Source organism: Pectinophora gossypiella, chromosome 18 (assembly GCF_024362695.1).
Source record: "Pectinophora gossypiella chromosome 18, ilPecGoss1.1, whole genome shotgun sequence".
NCBI lineage: Eukaryota > Metazoa > Arthropoda > Insecta > Lepidoptera > Gelechiidae > Pectinophora > Pectinophora gossypiella.
Window position 1 is genome coordinate 8,334,167 of NC_065421.1, and position 8,407 is coordinate 8,342,573.

The following is an 8,407-nucleotide window of genomic DNA, read 5'->3' on the forward strand; positions in this document are numbered from 1 at the left end:
CCTTGAAGACTCCGTCTATCCTCGTACTGGCTTCAGCGTCGTCCAGAGTACACAATCTCTTACCTAGCTGAACATATGTGACATCCATCGAAATATACGAGAGAAGTTAGGTATATCCTCCACAGAGTAACTGATCAAATAATTGTTTATCCACTATGATTGGCGTACGTTATTGTAAAAAGTTCATTATCATAAACTTATCTGGATGAAAGTTAAATGGAATCAGTCATCAGGATTACTGCTTGCCCACGATCAAATAGGGAGGCAAACCCCGTATTCAGCAAAACAAGATCCACTTACCTAGCTCGACATGACGCTATATCCGGGATTTGCATTCGATTTGTCTCTACATATTTCCGAACTAAATTGTAAAGTATTGATCTCGGCTTGTACCTCTTATCAACAGTCACAGCCTCTGCTAGAGAAGCCAGCACTGCAGCCGTAGACAGCAATGTCGCCCCTGGCCCATATCTGTGCAAACTCATAACGACGTTCCAAGACAATTATGATGTTAAGTCCTTTACGATTAAGATTGATCTTACTTGACTGAGTCAGGCGACTGGTGACTGTTACAATAAATGCTCATACTCTTGTCATTTTTCTTTTGAAATGTTCAGGAATTTAGTGTCTCCAGCGCCATGCAACCTCTTGTTTAGTCATCAGATTATATCATTCTTCAAGAGCAAACCGCGCACGCACATGCAGGGGAGCAACCTGGTATAAAACACAACACGACCAACCAAGGAAAAAAGTAGGACATCACTAAGTTATTATACAAACTTAGATAATGAAGTTATTTTTGTAGCTTGGTTCAAATTGAAGAAAATAAATTAGCAGAGATATTTCGTGTTGTGGCAGTGAACCACTCGTTTTTTAACAAGGACAGCCTTTCCATAGGAAGGCGCGTACTTAAAGAAGTAGGGTAGCAGGAATATTATAAGTGTGCAAAAAGGTGACAGACAGCACGATGCGAATTTGATTAGGGCACCTACCGCTTCATTTTAACTCAATTGCTGGCTTCAAACCTTTGCGCTTGGCCTCTTTAACTTCACGTAATGTGAATAAGCTATTGTTTTATCGCGGATTAGTGGTTGCAACGTCGCTTTTACTAGCTGAGCAGAGTGAAATGTTTAGACCAGTTTGTCAAAACCTCCAATACATTTTCTTCCCATGGCCTTTAATAGTCGGCAATATGTCCTTCCATATGTATGTATATATCCTTTCAGCAGTGCCAAGAGTTGAGTAAATAGTGTGCGCGATAAGCTGTACCTAGCTGTACACAAAACATAGCAAACGATCCAAAAATGTAAGATAATATATAATAGAGCATTATAATTAAGTAAAATATCCAGATTTTCCTTAAAGATTCAAAAGTTAGAAAAAACGTTTCAAAGTACCTTTCATACCATCGACCTTTTCGATTATATCAAGCAGTGATTCAATTGTTCCACTCCCATTTGGATGCGCAAATACTCGACTACCAGTCAAAAAAGTAAGGGCAAAAATACTGCATCATATCCTTTTAAGCGTAACTATTTCTACTGCCGCTCATCATTGCACTGGTACCACTTGTATTGCCCAAGCTGTTTACAGGGCTCCTATCGCCACCACACCTGTCCTTTCCACAGCGATTAGCCTTTCTATCACAGCTACCTTGCTGAACAGAAGAGAAAAAACGTCGCAAAGGAAATGTTTAGAGAAAAAATATAAAAGTACCTACCCTTTGTCATTGAGTACGATGTCAATCTCTCACGCTTCTCAAAGTTCAACCTTCAGTTATGTTGGTGCTTATGAAAAAACTTTTCATGACCGCTGAGCTGCAAACCGAACTTTTGCCGTACGACGCATAATTCTGGTATTCATATTCCATCACTTTTTTCGGTATTTAGATTATTTTTATATACTTAAATATATGTCGGTTGGGTTTTCCTTTATGCTCCTCTCAATAATACATAATTTATGTCAAATTAGTCAAGCAATCTTAGATTGTGAAGTGTGGTAGTTTAAATTTGTGATTTTGCACACATCTTTTTATTTTGTGAAGTAGGTACTTCAGCTGAATACTGGTGTATGATTAGATATGTGTAACTTTCATCTCTCCTGACCTAAAAAGTAATTGGCTCGTTCCTGCCAAATATGCAGATACAGATAATATAAAATTGATTAAGTAGCTCGTTGAGTTATAGCAAGAAAATTCAAGACCAAAAGGTTGGCTATTTTACCGTACTTATCTCAATTTTTTTTAACATTTCTATGGGATTTGTAACATTATTACTTATTGTCCATTGTCTTAGTCCTCTGAATTAATTAATTTTGTCATCATTATATTCCCGTTTTAATGCTGATTTGTTGTCATTTTAAATACTGCTATCTGTATGAAAGAAGGCAACAATAATGGGGCGATGGGTTCGCCATAAGGCATTATAAAAACTAAAGCAGGTTATGTTTACATGTTAGCTATTGCAATGCTACTTTTTGTAGATTTTCTATTAATGTGTTATTTTATATATCATCTGAAAGTAATGAGTTGTTAATTTTACTCCCTGATGTCCTTTACTGCTATTTCACTTTAAAATTTATTATTTATTAGTGTGTTCAATTGACATTGCCATTAAGTTAACTCCATTTTAATTTTGTCGTTCTACTATCCAGAATGTTCTCTTAATTTCCAATCTTTTGGATTTCAAATCGTTGCGTTTTATGTAAATTTTGACGCCTTAGTCAGCTGCTACATTACTTATTTGTTTACATGAGATTACGTGATAAACCTGAAATCAAAATGTTATAAACCGAACCTGTCCAAAGGACAGCCTACCTCATGTCGCCACTTACCATAGAATGGTAATTATTTGCAATCTTTTATCTAGATTAATAGATTAGAGCGTATAGACATAAACCATTCAAATCATCTCCACTTACCTACACAGTTAGATTAACTGTAGCTAAGATAGCTACTTTTGACTTTTTTAGATTCATTCCACGATGAATATACAAGTACGAAGGCTTATAGATGTATGTTTAAGTCTATTCAATATATAGCTAGTATAAAGGTCAGGTCCACTACGATAGGACTTATCTGTGCGTGTTGCTCCACTGGCTAGCAACTGGGGCCGGGCGGGATTATTGTGAAGCCGGTTAGCCGGCCATGTCTGCCGACGTTAAGCTAGCCCGTGCTGGAGAAGCCTTCGTAACTCTGCCGTGATCGTTCACGACTGCCACGGGCCCCAGTAGGCTCGACAGCTGTGGAGTTTGCACACAAAGCAGAATCAGTAAACGGTTACAATAATCAAACGCTTCGCAAAGTGGACTCTTATCATCTAAATGCAAGTACAGATACAAACTGTCGTTATCATAAGTCTGTTTAAAATATGTTTTTTGAGCAGTCTCCTGTTGACATTAGATTGAACCTCACTATTGTCTTTTTACCATTTAGTTATATTGAAAGTAGGTATTTCATATACAATAGGATAGTTTTAAGGATATGTCGATAACTTACCATTGCCTTATCAAATCCACGCAGCTTCCCTACTTCCATTGTTTACTGCTAGTGTTTAAGTTCCCATACATTTTGTGTGGTTGCCTACTTATGTCCTCATTATATTGGGAGTGTCCCGGATTTTATCAGCCCACGATATTCATCAGTATTCGTTCCGCCGCTTGTGTCAGACAATGTTCCCTATATCTTGGCCTGTCGCTGTCGGTGCAGTTGCGCGTGACCGTTTTGAGTTTAACCTTCTGTTCACCTTGGATGTTACTGGTGACGCAGAACGCTCTGGGGAGATTCAGGTTAGGCACACAAAAAAAATATGATGACAATCGGCTCAGGTCGTTTTCATCGTCGTATCGGTCCTCAGGACTACTTATTTTGTTTATTATTAGTTTTTTTAAATCTATTACAAACATTTAAACGGCATCGCCGATATATTTATTCGTTATAAAAAGAAACATGCACAACTTTTCATTGCATTGAATATAAAAATTGCAAAACCTAATGTTACCTAAAGTGAAAGTAGGCCGCCGTGCAGCACCGTGCGTGAAGTAGCCTCGGCAGGTCAACACGTGTTCATATTCAACATTTGTCAGTGTGGATCGTAGTAACGGTCTTCGAACGCTCACATCTGCCGTGGATGTCTCGTTCTTCAAAATACCTACTAATAGAGCGCCTGTTTGGGTGGAATGTTATTTTATACAAATTGCCCTTAGGCTAAGTACATACACAGTTCACTCCCCATTTGAAGTTCATTTAGCCAGTAGTTGATGATATTACTTTTTGTGTAAACATCTGACTCACCGACCATCCTACGTCATTTCCCATAAGTAGTTTTCAAAACATGTGTCAACCCGTCCGAGGATCTGGTGACTCCGTCGGTGCAGTGCACTGCGACCGAAGCACAGACGACAGTTTGTGGTACGTTCAGGCAGCTACTCGAAGCGGCGATGCTCTGAGAGAGATCTAAAGACATGTTATACGCACAGGCCCGCATGTGCGGGCCGACATTTTTATCTAGCTACACTGTGTAATCATGGCGCAATTTCCTATCGTTTACCTAGTGGGCTGACAACCGGGACCGAGCGAGTTTCGAGCGTGCACGCCGCGTTACGACGGGGCAGTGGGCACGGAGTGGCACAGTGTGAGGGCAAGTGTCGCTTTCGCCGACCAACTCGAGTCGCCTCGCCAACTGCGCGTTGCAGACTCATTAAAGGCCGCCGCCGCTCCAATCTCCCCACGAAGTCAGGATGATGACGTCATGGAATAACACATGATGGGTGAAATCACAGTTTTTAGATAAAAAGATTCAGAGATACAACTTTCCTTTTGAAAAATCGTTTTTATTTTCATACTTAAACATATGTTACAATATTTTCTTATTCAATATGAATAAAAATCAAAATTCCAATTTAATCCATTACGCAATAGAGAGAAATTGAAATATTACCTAATATATTATTTACAACAATTGAATTGACTAAATAAATAAATGCATGATACCGTTACAAACCCATTCTGTAGCTAGCAGCGGCCACGCCCGAGGCAACCAAGATGGCGGCTGGTGGATGCAGACCCACGCGAAACGCAATGGGACTGTAATTTAGAAAAACATCCTACATATATCACAGATTCAAGAAAACTTACGTTACATCACCTAAACTATTTTGGAATTGGCTTGACATTGTCTAATTCTTTGAAAAAACTATCTAGTCCACTGAGATCATTCTTCCATATATTATCGATTTTCTCCTTTTCTTGTCTGGCTAGTTCCTCTTCTCTATTGCTCAGTCCGAGATCTGCTTGCATTTGAGCCCACTTCCGGGCACGCTCCCTTTGTTTCATCAGTAGTTCGTTCTCTGCACGTAATAAGGAATTGCTCAAGATGGCGATTATCCTCAAGTCGCGCTTTCTCTTCGTTTTTGCATTTGATGATTTATTTTTGACTTGACGAACCCAATTATTGAGGGATTCTGCTTTGCTTTCACAAAAATCAACAACATTTTTCTCGTTGGTACTGTAACCCATAGTTATTACACAAAAGGGCTACAAATATTGTGATGAGACAATATTACACACCTGAATCCACCAGGCAAAAATGTCACTGTAGATCTCCAGCACAACACAACACAGGCACGTCCACTCCACCACGACGAAAACGAATAATGTGGGCGCTGACGTCACTGTGCGCTATTTATACCCGACGCCCCTTGGGCCCCGCTGTTGCGTAGTTAGTCACAAAATGGCGGCGTTCCGCGCACGAAGTCTCACCGAGTCGTACCGAAAATATCCGATCGATATAGAAACAGCGCAGTGCGTTTCGAAAACACCCCAGACTGCAGAAATAGCTAGATTATTCTATTCCTTTGAAATCTAAATATTAAAAAGGATTTTACTTTACTCGCTAGTCCTCAGTGCTTTTTATCTTTTAATGACACTTTTTGACACTACAACTAAGAATTGGAAATGATGTCAAAAGTCAAATTTTGAAATTCAAAATGAGAACATCTGGAGAATAATATGGTTTTATAAATAGTTTATACATAAAATATATGTCTTGCTTGATCATAGGTTTTGATCATCTTGAACAAAATATAAAATCTCTTTACTACTTCCTTAATTAGATCATAATTAATGATGTTACTAGGTACTAAAGTAACATACGCCAATGGGTTAGTAACATAATATTATAAATAATGACATAAATTCAAAAATATCTTTCATCAGTAAGTAGGTAAAATAGTTACACTTTGAATCGTCATTTTTACATAACAAACGTCTCATCCGCCTAAAAATACTGCAGCTTCTCATAACCTGTAGGTATATCTAGCATGCGAGTTACTATCTGCACTAAAAAGCCCATATGGACATTCTGGGACATGGAGTTTTTGGAATTTGGACGATATGGGATTTGGACATTATGAACCTAAAGGAGTTTTAAGATCGTGAGTCCTACACTACACTAGTCCTAATTTAATGGTAAAAATTTAATTAAATTACTTGATTATTTATCGCAACTTTTGTGTTTTCTTTGTTACGTGTTCCTATTTTTACCTCTGTCGTTTACGCTTGGGTGTAGTAATAACTCCTAAACTCTTTCGAACGCACCGTGCATGCGCTAGGAGGTGGAGAGGGCAATGCGGGGCAAGAGGGACATTCAGAGAGGGAGGGGAAGCCCTAGATTATTCGTATTGATTTCCTCTTAAAATAGGTTTTAGTAATAACCTGATTTCTAGGTGCATGATTACTTGCCTCATTAGGTACTCTTGAATTTTCAAAACTGTTGACGTTATGTATTAGATCATCATTAACGTCATCTTGATGTCCTTGTACCTACATATAGGCTTGTTTTATTGTCTGGTGGTATTTTACTGCAGATGTCCAGTACCTAGCTACATATTTTGCTTAGACTTTTATTCACTGGTCCCCTTTGTCTTTCGATAAACCTGTTCTTATTATTAAGAGTCCTGGCCCTTCGCAGGTAAAATAACGGCTTCTAGTAACCGAAGGAATACATTCCTCAGGACAATAGCTTCCCTTTGGTATAAGAAAGCTCGGGTTAGGAATAATATTAAAAGCCCACGTGGGAATACTTTGTAGCAAACAGACGGTGATTACGATTATTGAATAGCTATTATTAACTAAGTAGGTAGGGAAATGAGTAAACAGTTCTAACGATAGGTTTAAATTAAGGAGTCCATAATCATCATTATCAAATTGCCTAGTTAAAGAGTCTATTAGGCGTCGAAAGGATGTTTCTTGTTAAGTAAGTTACCTACTAATTTCTGTGCTGGGACATCAATCTAAGCAAATGTAATGAATGAAAAATAAACAATTGTTTATTCGAGAATGTCCATTATTACGATTCACAAAAGAATCCATTCGCTGTTCTCAGAAAAAAACAACGCATCAGTATTCAATAATATTTTTAATTCGATTGGATACATGTAGATACATGTCTGAACGGAACAATGAGGATGACGCATTTATTTGAAAAACATTGAGTCAACGCGGCCTTACAGTCGGATTAAATTTACCTTTTTATTGAGGTGAATAAGGTGGATAGTCGCGTGATACAGAGGGAATGGCGCACACAAGATGGCGTGTTGCGAATGCGTTATTGTGACGTTGCTCGAGTGCCGCGAACGCAAACAGCTGCGCCCAACGGACTTCGATGTAATTGACCTTGTCGCCTGTCTGCAGCAAGGAAATAACTACTTCCTGCGTTAGCAATATTAAGCTTAAACTCGCCGTACTTGTTATTTTGTCAGAAATTTCATACCTATAGAAAAGTAATTACTGCTTGCGAGCGTGAACCATGCTTTTCTACAGTTTATTCAAGTGAATGCAACATCATTAACTATGACCTTCCTTTTATAATATCAATAACAACAGTTGACTACTGATCGTGTGGAACTTGTAGTTACCTACTTACACTCTGTAGGTATATCCTGTATAGGATACAGGACGCCTTCAAATAAATTGAATTCCTAATAATAAAATAAAGTGTCATAGTGCCATTCCCTCTGTTACCTATTTACTAATATAATAATTACCTATAATTTTCCTGTACCCAAAGGTTGCTTGGAAGAAAAAGCTGCATGAGCAATAAGGCCGCCTGTTATGCCTTACTGTATCTGTTGTCGTTATTTCTGTATCTTGTGTCCATTCTGCTCAATAAAGTATTATATCTATTTTTATCTATATAAACAAAACATAAGTTCACAGCTACATTCCGAAATGGGGTAATCAAAGGTACATTAATCGCATGATGAACAAAGTACCCACCCCTACCGATAACCTACAATAAAATGTGACTTATTCATTAGTTAATTATATGTCTGTAGTTGCATATTAGTCATTGTGCATTATTCTTCAAGCATATTTTTGGAAGTCACGCGTCATGTGAATTCTTAAAAT